At 45.6% G+C, this 18,200-nt stretch overlaps 1 protein-coding gene across 1 annotated transcript in view; it reads right to left on the bottom strand.

The window, feature by feature from the left end:
* OTUD7A (OTU deubiquitinase 7A) overlaps nt 1-18,200 on the bottom strand; it is a 1,253,807-nt gene that overhangs the window by 565,110 nt on the left and 670,497 nt on the right. Inside the window, exon 4 of the mRNA XM_086959365.1 lies at nt 15,976-16,115. The gene's annotated coding sequence lies outside the window, so the exon portion shown is untranslated. The remainder of the gene's footprint in view (nt 1-15,975; nt 16,116-18,200) is intronic.

Genomic DNA, 18,200 nt, shown 5'->3' with positions numbered 1-18,200 from the left:
TTCCATAATTGCATGCAACGGATTGAGAACTGGATGTCAAATAACTGTCTGAAGCTGAACTTGGTTAAAACCGAGGATCTGCTCTTTGGCAATAACCAATCTCTCTGGTCACCCAAGTGGTGGCCTCAGGAATTGGGAAATCATCCGACTCCTGTTGCTAAAGCAAAAAATGTAGGAGTTCACTTTGATGAGTAACTCTCTTTGAAGGACATGTAAATGCCATCACTTCATCTTGCTTTTTAATGTTCAAGACACTCAGGAAAATGTTCCCATTTATTCCTCTGGACCTGCCGGAGGCAGTGATCTCTGCACTTGTCTTCTCTAAAATTGATTATTGCAGAGGGTTGCTCCTTAGTGCCCATAAAAAAATCCCTGCACAAGCTCCAGATGATTGAAGCGTGGTAGCAAGACTACTGATAGGGATACCAAAATATCAGTCAGTCTCTCACACTCTCCCCTGGCTCCCGGTAAAAAAGCGGGTGGCGTTTAAATCTCTTTGTATAGCTGTTAAGACTCTACACCTTGAGTATCCAGAGTCCATAAGGCAGTTCTTACAATGGTACACTCTTCCAAGACCACTAAGATATTTCTCTTTGGTTAATTTGGTTGTGCCTAAAGTATGAAAGCCACCTGGGGAGGAAAAAGCTTTGTGGTGACAATGGCCAAATTATGGAACTCAATACCCCTGAACCTGAAAAAAACAACCAACTTACTGACCTTACGAAAAGCTCTCAAGACATGGTTGTTTAATGAATAGCTATGCTTACATTGTCTCGTCATTTCCTTCACTTATTCTTTCTTTTCTTTGCCTTTTTTTCTCTGCCAGTATCTCTTACCGCCTAGACACCCATGGGTAGTGAAGAGCTCTGTAAATAGCAATTTCATTTTATTTCATTCACATGTCCTGGCAGTGAAAAACGTCAAAATTATTTTTCCACTGTTACAGGGCTAAGTCTCCAACAGACTAACACACAGTTACCTTATTAAACTTACTAAGTGATAACTTCAGTTTTGGAATATGTAGAGAAATACCTCTACCATTCATTTAAATTGTAATTTAAAATCCTTTTAAAGGGTAAAGTGAGATTTAAGGTTATTATTCTGAAAATTACATTTTTAAAAATGTGAAACTCGCTCAAGGTGATGGGAAGAAGGCTTGCAATTTGTCTAACCACTGGCAATTGCTAGAGTAGCATCCCAGCCCATCGTTCTTTTGCCCACCATGCCATGTCAGTTTGGACCCAGCCGTATGCAAATTAGTCTTGACCCTGCACCTGATATAAACTGTCCAGTCCAAACTGCCTAGCCAGGTCCTCCTTTAACTGGAATACAAGAACCCAAGACCAGTTTCGAGCTAGTAATCGGCTGATCACGGGCAAGTACATCTTGGTTCCAGTGACACAGTGATTATTTTGTCTAGCCATCCAGTATGATTTTGCCATAGGCCTGCAAGCGTTCTTTGTTGTGGCCATGATCCTCCTTGCTTTTTGTTTTTTGTTGACCATGTGGCCAGTGGCCATTTTGTGTAGCCAGCCCGTGTGATATTGCATAGGCCTGCAAGTGTTCTTTGTTGTGGCTTTGCCTTCTTGCATACTGTTGTTTGACAATCTGGTTGGTGGCCATTTTGCGTAGTCAGCCAGTATGCTTTTGTCATAGGCCTGCATGTGTTCTTTATTGTGCTCATGGTTCCTTGCTTGCTGTTGTTGCATGACCCTGTGGTGGGTGGCCATATTGTGTAGTCAGCCAGTGTGCTTTTGCCATAGGCCTGCATGTATTCATTATTGTGGCCATTCCTCCTTGTTTGCCTTTGATGTTTGCCCACGTGGTCGGTGGCCATTTTGTGTAGCTAGCCAGTGTGCTTTTGCTAAAGGCCTGCACTTGTTCTTTATTGTTACCATACGTACTTGCTTGCTGCTGTTTGACCAAGTAGTCAGTGCCATTTTGTGTAGCAAGCCAGTGTGCTTTTGCCATGGGCCTGGATGTGTTCTTTGTTGTGGCCATGCCTCCTTGCTTGCTGTTTGGCCATGTGGTCGGTGGCCATTTTGTGTAGCCAACCAGTGTGCCTTTTTCGTAGGCCTGCATGTGCTCTTTGTTGTTGCCATAATCCTCCTTGCTTGTTGTTGTTTATTGACCATGTGGCTAGTCGCCATTTTCTGTAGCCAGCCAGTGCGCTTTTGCCATTGGCAGGCATGTGTTATTTGTTGTGGCTATGCCTACTTGCTTGCTGTTGTTTGACTATGTGGTTGGTGGCCATGTTGTGTAATCAGATTGTGTCCTTTTGTCATAAGCCTCCATCAGTTCTTTATTTTGGCAATGCTTCCATGCTTGCTGATGTTGTTTGACAATGTGGTCGGTGGCCAAATTGTGTAACCAGCCAGTGTGATTTTGCCATACGCCAGCATGTTTTATTTGTTGTGGCCATGCCACCTTCCTTGCTGTTTGACCACATGTCCGGTGGCCATTTTGTGTAGACATCCTTTATGCTTTTGCCGTAGGCCTGCATGTGTTCTTTATTGTGGCCATGATCCTCCTTTCTTTTTGTTGTTTGTTGACCAAGTGGCCAGTGGCCATTTTGTGTAGCCAACCAGTGTGCTTTTGCCATAGACCTGCATGTGTTCATTGTTGTTGCCATGCCTCCTTGCTTGCTGTTCTTATTTGACCATGTGGTTGGTGGATATTTTGTGTAGCCAACCAGTGTGCTTTTGTCATAGGCCTGCATGTGTTGTTTGTTGTGGCCGTGCTCCCTTGATTGTTGTTGTTGGTTGACTGTGTAGCCGGCAGGAATTTTATGCAGCCACCCTTTTTTCCATTTTTCAAAGGGAGATTGATAAGAGAGGGCTATGCCTTTATGTATTTAATCACATCTTTACTTTTACCTGACATCAGTTTAATATTATTCTTGAGGATAATTTTAGTATTTGTATATTAACAGTGGAATTTGTTGGACAAGCTTTGCAGCAAAGTGCTGTTTAGACTGTCCACCTTACGATAAACATGTGGAACAGTTGTCAAGCCACTGATTGCATGTGTATCACTGCACACTGAATCTCTTTTGTGGGGGTTCGGAAACAGATATCTACTGCTTTCAGTACTGAAGATACATTTAAGGGTGGTTGGTGGCATGCAACCATTGCCATGTTCACCATGGAGAAATCCCATACAGCTGCAAACCATTTGGAAGACTTTAACAGCAAGGTGCTTAAATGGCTGCGACCAAGAGATCTCAGAATTGGGTTTGTTGCCACGGACCATGGCAATAATATAGTTAAGTCCATGGCAGATGGAAAGTATTTCATGGCCCTGTGTTTGGTGCTTTGCATCAACCTATTTGTGCAGGACTTTATGAAAAACGAAGACCTAGTCACCAACTTACTGACCATCTGCAGAAGAATCTGCACTTATTTCAGCCATCTTTTAAAAGCCCAGAAGTAGTTGAAGATCTTTTAGCATGCTAATAGTGTACCAGTTAAAGCCTGCGTACAGGAGGTGCTAACACGTTGGAACTCAACATATTATATGTTGCAACATCTGTTTGAGCAGTACAAACTAATCAATGAATATGTCATGCAAAGGGCAGGGGATATAACTAAAAGCATGACCATTGGGATGGACAAATGGAAACTACTCAAATGCCTGATAGAGATGCTGCATCATTTTTAGGTTTTCACACAGGAAGTAAACATATAGTACAATATGATGGGCCAATCCCATTGTTGTATCAGCTAAAGGACCAGTTAAATCTGACAGATTTGCAGCTGTGGATGATGAAAAAGAAGAGGCATATACCTTGGTTCAGAGCTTATTCCTTTGCTTGTTTGAGAATACAGGGCAGTAAAGAGACATTGTGTCATACAAAGAGTACATCTGTGCGACACTACTGGATTCACATTACAAAAAAATACGGGCCAACTTTATTCCTTTTTCAGAAGGGGATGTTTCAGATTACAAGATGTGCGTTTTTGAGCGAGCCACAGTCCTGGAAGAAAAATGGCAGGAACATAAAGTCCCATTCACTGAAAGAAGTTTTGGGGTGCTGCCTTCCAGAGAGGGGAGACCTGTTGTCTCACAGCAGCCAACACCAGCAACAATAGCACCAGATGCAAAAACAACAGAAACACAAGAATCAACCACAACCTATGCATTGACTTGTTGTCATAGGGCAGGGCTTAAGTTAAGTACAGAGTGAAGGCAAAAGAGGTCATGCAAGTGGCAGAACCAATGTCAGTTGGAAGAATGTTCCATGAGTATCTGGGTGACCCAAGAGAAGTCAATGTGGATCAAAACCCATTGGTATATTGGCATGAGAAGATGAGCCAATGTCCATAGCTCAGCAGGCTGGCAATAAAATATTTGGCCTGTCCAGGAGCCAGCGTGTGTGCTGAGAGTGTGCTCAGGGCAGCTAGCACAGTCATCTCAGTGAGAAGGACCAGTCTCTTGCCTCAAAACTTGGAGATACAGAGCATGATCAAAAAGAACCAACACTTCAAACCACATAGTTACACCATTACTGAAATATCGAAGGAGGAGTATGAGGGTGATTGGTCAAAGTCAGACTCAAGTGTTTTAGCTGACCAACTCCTGGACGTACACCCTGAGTTTGAGGACAAACTCTACTTCTATGACTGAGTAGGGCATTCTAGAACTTTTTCATTCTTCTTCGTAGAACTGGTTTGCCAAAGAAAAAAAAGATTTCGCAATTGGAACATGGTGTTTTGTGTCTGACTTATGAAGCCCCACCATTTTTACTTTTGGACACATGTATGACCGAATTGGAGCTGGACCAGTCTACAGTGAAGAAGCCTCCCCATTCCCATCAAAGTCATTGAATAATGGGCCTTTTTCCCTTGCCTAACCTTCTTTTGTTATCTCCTAGCAGGGCTGCCACACTAAAGATCAATTGATTTACAAGACTGCCAAAATCCAATTTGTTGCTTGTAGGAGTTACAAATGTGCACCAGCCTGACCTACCTGTCCCTGTGCTTGGAGTGGAAGAGGCAACTAACTCTTGCACCAATGAGTGATATAATATTGAGTGATTGTGAGCGATGATTGCTGATTCTTGTGGTGGCAGACAGTTAGGGAGGGTGTGCCATTAACATGTAAACTTCTATTCGATGATTTGCAATGTCTGGGGCCTGATGGGTCATCATTTTCCTTGAAGGTGATTGGCTCTTTCACACTTAGTGATATTTAATTGCAGGGGTCACTCTCTTTTTTTTGGTACTATCGAGACAGAGACCAGACCAGTCACTTTAGTTAACAAACAGTAAGCTAAGGTAAGCAGCCTTTACAACGCGTGACCCACTTGTGGGACACCCCCGCGCCGCACGGCCACCAGCTGCTGCGTGTGCCCCAGTGCCTGCCTTCTGCCTCAGCGCCGGCCTCGCTGCCGCCTTGAGCGCTCCCCTTTGGTTTTCGCCGGTTTTTGACCTAAATTTGTGCTTGTTTTCTTTGTGTGCCGTATGATCGTTTTTTTAACTGTTTTTCCTCCGTTTTGACCTGCATTTGTGCCTGTATTTTTTGTGCCGTTTTCCTTCGTGTTTTGCCCTCCATTTGTGCATTTGTGCTTGTCTCCTTCCTGTTTGCCCGCCTACCTCGCCGCCCTCCGCTCTCCCTTCCCGCTCCCGCTTCCCGCCACCGCCATTAGCCCCGCCCCTTTTCTCTTCTGTTCCCTCCCCGCTCCCGCCTCCCAGCTGCTCCGCCCACCCGCGCACTTCGCCTTAAATGGCGACCGTGCAAACGCGCAGCGGTCACGCGCAGCGGGCGCGCCGATTGTGCGCCGAAGGCGCGCCAACAAAGCCCGTCTGCGCCTGTCCGCGACCGGACCACACCCAGCGCCAGGACCCCTGGCCCCCGAAGACCCTGACCGACCCGCCTGACGTACTCCGCCGCCACCCTCACCGCACTCAACACCGGCCGACTCCCAGAATGCCATCAAGCCACTCCACGACGTACCCACGGACCTTTCAGCTGCCACACCTGCAAATTCACCTGCATCCGGACCTGCCTCGCACCAGCACCCGCCAAATCGAACACCAGCAGCACCCACCTCAAGTGCATCCTGCTCAACACCCGCTCCGTCCACAGACACGCCATCGAACTCTGGAACCTCCTTGACGCCACAGCCCCTGACGTTGCCTTCCTCACGGAGACCTGGATGAACGCCTCTTCAGCTCCCGACATCGCCATCGCTATCCCAGAGGGCTACAAGATCGTCCGGAGGGACCGCAACGCCAACCAGATGGGAGGAGGCATCGCCATCATCCACAGAAACACCATCCGTCTCACGACCAGCACCGACAACACCCTGACCACCGCCGAACACCTGCATTTCCAGATCCACACCAACCCGAACACCACCCTCAGAGGCACCCTGATCTACCGTCCCCCTGGACCACGCACACAATTCAGCGAGGACATCGCCGACTTCGTCAGCCCGCTTGCCCTCCCCTCCTCTGACTACATCCTCCTGGGGGACCTCAACTTCCACCTGGAGAACAACAACGACCGCAACACCACCACCCTGCTGGACAACCTCGCCAACCTGGGACTCAAGCAACTGGTGTCCACCCCCACCCACCTCGCCGGACACACACTCGACGCAGTCTTCTCTTCCAGCACAGACATCGACTTCAGCCACGCCACAGAGCTTCAATGGACGGACCACAGCTGCGTCCACTTCACCTTCAAGAGAACGACGACCCACCACCACCAGCAACAGACCGCCCGCAGAAGCTGGAACAAGATCACAGCAGTCCAGCTCGCCACCTCCCTAAGCCAGCACCCTCCTGCCAGCTCAGAGGACCCCAGCCAGGCCGCCGACAACCTCACGAAGTGGATCAGCATCTGCGCGGATGAGCTCGACCCGCTGAGGACCCCGCCCAGCAGACCCGGCAGCAAGAAAGCCCCATGGTTCACCGACGAACTCAAGAGCTCCAAGAAGAACTGCCGAGCCCTCGAGAAAGTCTGGAGAAGGGAACCTACACCGGACAACAGGACCTCCTTCAAGCTTGCCACCCGGAAGCACCACCAGCTGATCCGCGCCGCCAAGAAAACAGCATTCAAGGAACGGTTGGACAACAACGCACACAACTGCAAGGAACTCTTCAACATCGTGAAAGAGCTTTCCAACCCCAGCGCAGGAAACAACGACATCACCCCATCGCAAGACCTCTGCAACTCACTCGCTTCATACTTCCACAACAAGATCGCGGACATACACAACAGCTTCAACAACCAACCAACGCACACCATGACCGAACAATCACCCCCCACCACCACCCTCCACGCCTGGACCCCGATCAGCACCGAAGACACCATCCGCACGATGAACTCCATCCACTCCGGATCACCGACCGACCCCTGCCCTCACCACGTCTTCAACAAGGCCGACGCTGTCATCGCACCCCACCTGAGAGACATCATCAACACATCCTTCGACACCGCCACCTTCCCTGAGAGCTGGAAACACGCCGAACTCAGCGCTCTACTCAAGAAACCAACAGCGGACCCCACCGAACTCAAGAACTACTGCCCCATCTCGCTCCTCCCGTTTCCAGCCAAAGTCATCGAGAAGACCGTCAACAAGCAGATGGCCGCCTTCCTCGAGACGAACGGATCCCTCGACCCCTCACAGTCCGGCTTCCGAGCCAATCACAGCACCGAGACCGCCCTCATCGCCGCCACCGATGACATCCGAGCCCTGATGGACAAAGGAGAAACAGCGGCCCTCATCCTCCTAGACCTCTCCGCGGCATTCGACACGGTCTGCCACCGCACCCTAGTACAGCGCCTCAGCAACATCGGAATCCAGGACAAGTCGCTGGAATGGATCATCTCCTTCCTCGACGGAAGAACACAGAGAGTCCGCCTACCACCGTACAAGTCAGAGGCCTCCGAAGTCATCTGCGGCGTCCCTCAAGGATCATCTCTGAGCCCCACCCTCTTCAACATCTACATGAGCCCCCTCGCGGCCATCGTACGCAAACACAACCTCAGCATAATCTCCTACGCTGGCGACACCCAGCTGATCCTCTCCCTGACCAACGACCCCGCCTCCGCCAGAGCCAACCTGCACGAAGGGATGAAAGAGGTAGCCGAGTGGATGACGACCAGCCGCCTGAAACTGAACTCGGACAAGACGGAGGTCCTCATCCTGGGCTCTTCCCCCTCCGCCTGGGACGACTCCTGGTGGCCTCCCGCCCTGGGCACCGCACCCAAACCGACAGACCATGCACGCAACCTGGGCTTCAACCTGGACTCCTCCCTCTCCATGACCAGGCAGGTCAACTACGTCTCCTCGGCGTGCTTCAACATCCTACGCATGCTACGGAAGATCTTCCGGTGGATCCCCACCGAGACCAGGAAGACCGTCACCCAGGCCCTCGTCACCAGCCGACTGGACTACGGCAACGCCCTCTACGCCGGTCCCACCGCCAAGCTCCAGAAGAGACTCCAGTGGATCCAGAACGCCTCAGCCAGACTCATCCTCGACATCCCACGAACCAGCCACATCACCCGACATCTGAGAGACCTTCACTGGCTCCCCGTCAACAAAAGAATCACCTTCCGCCTCCTCACCCACGCACACAAAGCCCTACACGACCAAGGCCCGAGCTACCTCAACAGCCGGATCAACTTCTACGCTCCCAAACGCCACCTCCGATCAGCCAACCACGCCCTTGCCGCCGTCCCCCGCATCCGAAGAGCGACTACAGGAGGAAGGTCCTTCTCCCACCTGGCCGCCAAGACCTGGAACTCCCTCCCGACCGACCTGCGCCTGACCCAAGACCACCTCTCCTTCAGGAAGAAGCTGAAGACCTGGCTGTTCGAGCAGTAGCGGCACCCCCCCCCAGCGCCTTGAGACCCTACGGGTATGTAGCGCGCTCTATAAGTGTCATTGATTGATTGATTGATTACCACGCGCGGCCATTACGACGCTGCTTTTACAACGCAAGTTGTTACAACAACTTACGCTGGAGGGCGCTGTTGGATAGGGAATAGTTTAATTTTCTATTACAACACCTTCCCTACTGTATCGTGGGCTGGAGTTGGAATCGAAAATTCAACTATTCCACTATCCAACGCTTACAGCGCAAGTCGTTGTAACGACTTGCATTGTAAAAATAGCGTTTTAAGGGCAAACGTTGTAATAGCCCGCGTTGTAGTGTCATACAACCAAAAGCTACACAAAACAACACATAAATTCTGTTTTTCTTCTTGTTCTTCAGTCAGCTACCAGTCTATCTCTCTCAGGTTGGGAAGAAGTTGGACTGATTTGTTACTCTAAGTCAGTTGGAGGAAAGACTAAGGGTGGGTCTACCTCAACAGCCAGAAAAAAAGGTATTGATTGAGTGTATCTACTTCAAATGGAAACCAACACAATGATGGCTCTAAGGCCTACTCAGCTCTGCGTACTGGAGAGAGGTGTGTTGATTTGGGAAATGCTTCTGGGTGTGTGTGTGCTGGCTCAAATGTGAAACTCCTCTAATGTGGTTGTGGTCGGAGACTGTTGCTTGTGAGACAGACTTTTGTTGTGGTACCACATCATCATCATCAAATGATGATACACACACTGGATTAATTGTTAGGAGAACAGTTGTGAGATTGATCCGCCCAGTACATGAAGCTACTTGTATGTGATTGGTTGTAAATTGTTATTTCTCAGTTAATCGATCTCCCAAGAGTGATAAAATGAATTATTGCAGCAGTTAGTGCTTTGCTCTTGCTCTGCCTCTGACTCTTGGCAGGTGATACACTTCTTATGAAGCATACCTTTTGTCTGTTCTCCTAGAGTCTACAATATAATTTCTGTTTTACAATCGTCAGGCCTTTTTTTCTCCTGCATGAAAGGCAAAAGCTCCATTACGTTCCTGCTTACCTTATCAAACTGGTTCAGCCAGGTACCCATTCCAAGACCAATGCAGATGCACAGCCCAATTTGGCAAAACAGTATACATTTTCTTTTACCAATAATAATTTATAGAACTGTATTGGCTCTCTAATTACAGAGGGAGCCAGGCTGCACAACATTTGGTCAGGGTTGTATAATAAACATTAGTAGGGACTCTGGCCTCCTCACAGTGGGACAAGGATCCCCATACCAATATGCCTCTGACACCTTTCTGGACCTCTCAGCCGTACCCCCATATCATTACCATTCAAATGATCCCTCCTGGTACCCCAACTATGGTAGGACACTTACCTAATTCCAAGCCTTTTAGTGACCAACCAACACCCTTCCATTTTCCCTCCATTTGGTTGTATTCTCTCAGTAACCCAGATGCTCCTGTCACTGTTCAGTCTCATGTGGCCGATTGGATGCACATTGCTCAGGTATACACTATACAGGCACTTATCACTCAGTACAGCCCCTCAGCACACTCAGACTACACTTAAGTTTTCCCTACTCCATAATTTGTGTTTTTCAAACATAGATGACATAACATTTAGATATATCAATGACTTGGGTCTTTGGGGCTGAAAGATTGTTTGCAAAGCATTTCCTGAACTGTCTTACAATTATTATTTAATTTCGTTCTGCAACAGATAGTTGATGATGTGTTGCTCATCACCCTGATGAATATTGTGTTGTTGTGTAGTGTTTGTCTTTGTCCCACCTAGCCCCAACCCCCCTTTCTCATCAATTTTTCAAGCCCTTAACCCACTTCACATGGGTTGTGTGATTTATTGAGGTGTGACTTAATTTACCCCATACATAGATAACACACTTGGTGGGGCAGATATGGTGTCATTGTCACCAACTCACTGCAGGATCTTCTATTCCCGAGCAACAGCCCACACCCACCCATAAAAGGGATTAGATTAGATATAGAGAATATAATTTGTCAACATCATCATTCAGACCTTGCTTTGCGTAAATGCTTCACCTTGTCGAATCCACTCCTGACTCTGGGTCCACCTCTATTCTTAACTTGAGGATTTCATAACTTTTTTTTATATCAAATACTAGCTCCCTATTGCTCAGAAGAAGTTACTATTATTAGTTTTTGTTATAATAGCAGATATTCATGTCTTTATCATGTCATGATAGTAGTTTAGTCTTACTCTTTGTAAAGCAATGATAGTATATAACGCACTAACATTGTGTTTTTCTTTTAATTTAGTTGACTGTGATGGATAACCCTTTTCATTAAACCTACATTTGGAGCTCACCTGGGTGGAAGTGGGACAAAGTTTGTTGTGATTCCTTTCCTGTAAGTTCACTAGCCTGCTCCTACTACCACCACCATCAAGAAGGTACCTTGGGAAACTATTCAGGTAAAAGAACTTGCAGTGAAGTGAACTAGTTTAGTTAGTAAGTAACTAACTTCTTCTGCAGATAGTATTACTTTGACTCTCCTTGTTTATCTAGGTTGTTGTAGCAATATATCCAATGGCTGCGTATACCACCCCCTAAGGTTTAATCAATAATATATTTACAGAGGGTAGTAGGACATGGGTATAACTAACTAAAACTAACTGGTATACTATATACATACACTTTGAAAATCAGATTAAAAACAGGCCGTTTTTTGGGCCACTCAGCAGAATTCTGAGCAGCAGAACTCCGCAACCTCCACCCAGGCCTAATCCCACCCCATTGTTCTTTTGGTCACCATGCCAATTCAGTTTGAACCCAGCCATATGCAAAACAGTCTTGACCCTGCTCCATATGGGAACAGTCCAGACTGAACTTCCAAGACAGGTACACTCTGAACTGGAACACAAGCAACACAGGACTGGTTTCGCCCTAGATAAGGGTTCATCAGCCGGGTACAGCTTGGTTCCAGTGACACAGTGTGCATGGGACCCACATCTGCGCATACCCAATCCACGTAGAGCAGAACATGAAACACACAAACTGAGATGGGAGGAATGTTTGTAATTTGTCTAACCAATGGCAATCGCTCAGGGTAGCCTTCCAGCTCATTGTTCTTTTGATGACCATGCCACCTCAGTTTGGTCCCAGCCATATGCAAATGAGTCTTAACTTTGCTTCTCATGCGAACAGTCCAGCCCGAACTTTCAAGCCATGTCCTCCCTGAAACGGACCACATGCAACCCAGGACTGGTTTGGACCTAGTTAAGGGCTCATCAGCCGGGTACTGCTTGGTTCCAGTGATACAGTGACCATATCTGGGCAAACCCATTACGGGTGGGAAAAACTCTGTCAAATTTCGCAGAGTTCTGTGAGCAATGGAATACCGGTCTGCAGTACACGCAAGTTGTCCTTGATCTAAGGTCTGCGTGCTTGTAGAGTATGTATGCAGAAAATTCTCACAGCTGAAGTTGTTAGCTCTCTTTGTTATTGGCTACAGAGTGTGAATTTAAATAATGCCGTACTGAGCTATACCCGAGTGACCTAAAGGGTTAACGTTAGTTGTTTGTGAAGGCCAAAAGAAATAGAATGGAGCCACAGTGCCTTACTCTTCTCGTGCTTAACACCTATTGGATCCGAGACCCTCACACAATGGTCCTGGGAAACTGAGTACAAAGAAACTGACATGGAGTGGGCGAGAAGTTGCAACATTGGAGGGTGAAGGTATAAACAGAGCTTGGCATGTAGGGTGGCTGCCATCAATGACTCATAGGTAGGTCTGCTGCTATATATTAAAAAACAAGACAGACTCTATCTGAAAGAGATGAGGAGGAAGTATAATGGATACAATCCAGAAATTCCTCCCAAGTATCTTCCTTCTGCTCAGTACACAGGTCTGGATATTTCAGCCCTGCTTGAATGAAAAAGCGGCACCGCCTTTGCAGCACCATTTTTCATACTCAAAACATACACACAAGCACATGTATACCTTGCAAACACACACTTTTTTCCATGCAGCTTGTTATGACAGTATTGCAGTGTAATTGAGGAACCTACTTCTGACTAAAATGTTGATGTACACACGTTATTTTTATCAGGTTGCTTTGGATTGAGAAAGGCATGCTGGCACCTACTTTTTAACTGAAAACACTCAGTAGCTGAATGGGGGATTTATAGTGACTCAAACCTGTCTATTAATTACTGCACCACCTTTGTGAGGAATGTGTCTGGTTTAAATTAACCAAGTTTTCTCTCTCTGTTCGCTTGCTTCTGTAGAAGATGGTGAACAGTGATGTTGTCTACTGGCCGTACAAAAAAGTACCAACATGGCATGGTGTGATAGATTTAACCCTTCTAAGCATACAGACAATATTTCTATGAACAAGGGCCATTACACGTTTCAGTCTTTTGCTGCATTAAAACTGGGAGCCATTAGAAGGAGTGGGTGGTAAACTCTGCCACTCACTTGGTGGCCTAACTCCGTGCTCCGTGTAGTGGACAAATTTCTGTGAACTTCGCCGGTGGAGCAGAGTTTACCGGCTACCACCAAAATTCATGCGTTTATAGCAGTACATGAAACACCCATGAAAAATCCTGAAGTCTGGGACATTTTGTGACTACGCAGACTCCTCACGTCAGCAACTATCACTGCATCAACTGCCAATGCAAAGTTGTGACTGTGAGCTGTTCTTTGCACCAAAAAGCGACCGCCTGTATGTCCCACAACACAAAGCTCCAGCAACAACTTGCGCCGCACTCTGTCAATGATACAGTTGCGGCGCCCGCTAATGTGAAGCTCAAGTTGTGGCTCCTCACATGGACTTCACCAGAACAAAACTTGTTCCCTGTATTTGACCCATGCTCCATTGCGGGTGGCCTGAACTTGTGACTTTGACCCAGTCCAATTCGACCAGATACCTGCTAGTGGTGCTTTGGTTTTTTTGGAGCTATTTCTACCTGAAACTTTAAAAACTCATAACTGATTCAACTTACTGGATTTTTCTCATATTGGTGTCATTAAATGTTACTCTGTTTCCCTGAGCGGTTTTGTTTTTTTGCTGTGTTTTTATTTTCAGTATAATTACTGTTTGAGGGCTAGAGAAAGCTTTACATATTGCCTCTAAGTTAAGCCTGACTGGTTTTGTACCAAGCCAGCAAAGGGTTACGCACATGTTTATTTACCGACTTTCGTGGTTTACCCTAACAAGGGTTGTGTTTACTGCTTGAATGGGGCTTACCCCCCTCAGCAAATAACCCAATATTTTTTACAGCCATTATAATGTGCTTGGAGTGTTGTTTGTTTGTTGCTCGTATCTGACACATTCAACTTAGTATATGCTAGGTCCAGTGAAGCCAAAAGTCTCTTATCATGGAGCACTGATAAGATTGTCCTCTGGTTATTGCACTTCTTGAATATCACTTAGACAGCTGTTGTCTTTTTCCTTACTATACTTCCTCAATTTTTCTAAAATGTGTTAATTTTATTGTGTTGTTTTCTTGACTATAAATTTGTTGGTGCTGCTGCTAAAAAAATAAAAATAAAAAATGAATGTGTCCTCATGTAATGCAACTGGTGATATTGTAAGCGCTCTGATGCACGATTCGGGTCAAGTTTGCACTATATAAAACTATGTAAAAAAATATATATATAAACAAGACATTTTATGGGATTACATGATGGTTAGCACCATCGCTACCAGGAGATGAGTAGAGATTTTCTAATAACTGTTTTATATAACCAGATTCTGTTTGTTATGTATATAGGGATCACTGCCATCCCAATTACTAACCTAATTTCTGATGAGTGCTAGTAATGCCAATAGCAGTAATACTAAAGCTTATGACTAGTTGTAGCAGAGATTCACTAGTACCACTATTGCTCTATCAGCACTAGAGCTACTTTTCCTGCTAGTTCTACTGTTACCTTTACCACAACTAGTAGGCCTCGTTTTCTTAGCACAGAAATGGTCATATCTGCACAGGCAGAATTTACTTCCACCACTGACAATGCATTACATTTCTACTGAAGATGTTAGTTCTTTTACTAATAATAGCGATAGAACTAGTAGGACTATTGCAAGTAATACTAATAGGCATTTAACCGTTATAAGCAGGAGTAGTACTAACTAATAACGTAGCAACAAGACTTGTACTAACACTACCATAGATCATACTATTAAAAGTAGTAACGTACATTCTACTGCCAGTAGTTTGGCAAATCATAGTCGTAGAAGTACCATCGGTAATTGTGTATAACATTAGTTGAAGCAGGTTAGAGCAACACATGTTTTTTCCCTTGCAGGTACCAAATGATATCTTATGTAGATCTAGCCTCAATATAATATTTATTACTTGGATGTATGACGTTACAACGCATACTTTTACCACGTATGCCTTTACAACGCGTTTTTTACATCGCAAACCTTTACAACGCATAGCGCTTTGGGGTGCTGGATAGTGAAAAGTTTCATTTACTATTCCAACTCCAGTCCCCGTGGACACTAGGGAAGGTGTTGGATAGTAAATTAAACGTATTCCCTATCCTAGAGCGCCCCCCAGCGCAATGCGTTGTAATGGTTTGCGTTGTAATGGCCGCGTTGTAATGGTAGTGCGTTGTAAAAGTTTCGTTGTAAAGGTTGTTCACCCACCCAAGTAATTTAACAAGTTATTTATGTAAACGAAACATGTTTTTTTTGGAAGAACGGTAAATACTGTTCTGAGGCCTCTCGTGTGCTCACCTTCACCCTCTCAAGTGGGATGATAAAGATCATTTAATAATTAAGACAGCGACGCCAGATGGTGTATGATTTTTTTTGTATCATGCAGAAACACCAAGCTATGCTTTCAGATTTCGCAATGTCACCATTGTAAGACCCCTTCAAAGCACTACGCTTCATACCTTCATTTAGAAAGATGACAACCACCATCAGAAACATTCTGAAGGATTTTGATAATAATTCCCATTTCTTTCAATACAACCTCCCTTCAAATGAGAAGGATGCTTGTAAGGATGGCCAGCAAAGATGATAAACCAACATAAAAGCCTGGTAAAACCCTAATCAGCTGCCGAAACATTTTATACTTGAATAACCAACAACAGATATTATCAGATTTAATGGCAGGAAAAACAAGTTGCACATTGGTTTTTTGCTTACCTTCATCTGTCTGGATTTAGTGAGGTATGTGTCTCCAGGGTGTTAATCTGCAGGCCACCGTGAGGGTTTCCATTTTGGCTTTCAGTACATAATTGCTCTGGGATGCACTGTAAAAATAATCGTTCCTTCCCTTAGGAATTCTGAAAAAGAAAAAAAGATAATTTAAGGAACATAAATGTAATACTAATGCACAAGAAGCATACTTGGAATGTAATAAACATAAAACATCATGTTCCCACAGCTTTCATGCAGGCCATGCATGTTGACAATATTATGGAAGGCTTCACTCGAGGAAGCCCTGGCCATGCTTAAAAGGACTGTTAAGAGCCAGAGAGAAACTGAGCGCAGTCAGCATCAGTCAGCATCAGTCAGCATCAGTCAGTCAAGGTGGCTCTTTGCAGCATCCATTATTTATATGGTGACTGGGCTTTGTCTTGTGGAAAGCCTCCCAAAATGTTATCATCCTTAAAGCCACTACCCCTGTCCTCAACTTTAAACTCCTTTATAGGCACAAACTCCCCATGGTAGTTCTTTCGGTCTCATGGCACCACAGTCTCCTGCCTACCTATTATTTTCCGCAGACAGAAGAATTACTTTCCTGAAAAGGCTCCCCCTCAGCGCCCCATTACGAGCTACTAACAAAACCTGTACTACTTTAACAATACTGTAGAAGGCAAAAAAAACATTACCATATTTATCAGATTTAAAGTAATCAGACGTTATCTCAGGGTGCAGTTCACTGTGGTCGATGCAAGTGCAACCTCAAGTGTTTACATTTCTGTATTAAAATGTTTGATAAAATCTGAAAGCATCCAAAGTTCAAGTACTTATATTCTCTCTTGAGCATTCCCAGCCACGTCTATCTCATCCTAGCATATTTTTTCGGTGAGGGTCATTAAATTGTCATAGTTGCTTGTCAACTTTCTTTTGAATGTAAACGCCCAAAAGGGCGCGTTTTAGAGGACAGATTGTGGTTTTCTTATTATGAGCACTTTTGTCAGAAAGATACCAGACAGCAATCCCATATATTTCAGAGAGAGGAGTTGACCTAACGGCCAGGGCGTCTACCTCGAATCTGAATGAACCGTGTTCGAGTCTCGGCAATGACGCTGAATATCCTGTGATTCTGGGCAAAGCTCTTCACCTCCCCTCCCCTTGAATGTGTCCTCATGTAACGCAACTGGTGCTATGTAAAGCGCTCCGATACCGGGTCACATTTTTGCTATATAAGAAATATTTTAAAAGCTTACAATGCAAATTCGTCATCGGGGTCAATTCACAATAGCGAGGAATCCATTTTTAAATAGCCAAGGTTAGATATGACCTGAAAGCTGTAGCATTTTATTTTAAAACATTATGCAATTTTAGGGACCCGCATTTGTTTTCCCTCACCGGACATTAAACTCGAGCATTAGAGGACCAACACACATACAAGAAAGTAGTAAAAAGAGAAAGGCAGAAAAAATGGTACGAAAGGAGAAAGCAGGAACCTGTCTGTCCGAGTGAGATAATGGAAGGTAGAGCCATGATGTAAATTTCAAGACTAGGCAGCCTTGGAATTCGGTGCAACTACATTTAACAACATTAGCCGCAAGGTTCTAAGCAGAACTTTGGGCGCCAGCACTAATTCTATTACAAATTAAGCACTGTAACGTTCACACACACACACACACAACATACCAAAGTGAGGTGGCATTGAGAGCAAAAAAACAATGGGCTGGAGTGCTACCCTGAGCTTTTGCAAGTGGTTAGACTTATTGCAAACAGCCTCCTATAACCTTTTGTGTGTTTCATGTACTTCCCTAAGTGGCAAGGTGATGCCCAGATGTGGGTCCAATGCTCACTGTGTCACTAGCACCAAGCTGTACCTTGCTGATAAGCCATAACTTGAGAGAAATCGTTAATGGGTTGCTTGAGTTCCGGATCAAGGAGAACTTTGTGGGACAAGAATATATCACACTTTGGAGGAAGCTGTCATGCTTTTGGGCGGCACCCTGTACCCCACTGGTCAGCTGTGCCCCCCCTTGTCAACCCAGAACACTAGATAAATATGGGAGAGCTACATAGCAACTCAAAACCCTGCCTCAAAAGAAGAACTTCCCTGTTGAACCCCTGGTCTGCACCCAAGACGACTGCACCCATACGGTCTGCACCTGCTGCACACCTTGCTGCTCCCCAAAGAGGTCTTTGCCTGGCTACAAAAGGATTAAGGAAAGGACTCGCTG

This window comes from Lissotriton vulgaris, chromosome 2_2 (genome assembly GCF_964263255.1).
Source record: "Lissotriton vulgaris chromosome 2_2, aLisVul1.2, whole genome shotgun sequence".
Classification (NCBI taxonomy): Eukaryota; Metazoa; Chordata; class Amphibia; order Caudata; family Salamandridae; genus Lissotriton; species Lissotriton vulgaris.
The sequence above is the reverse complement of the archived record's forward strand: the minus strand, read 5'-3'. Positions and strand labels throughout refer to the sequence as shown.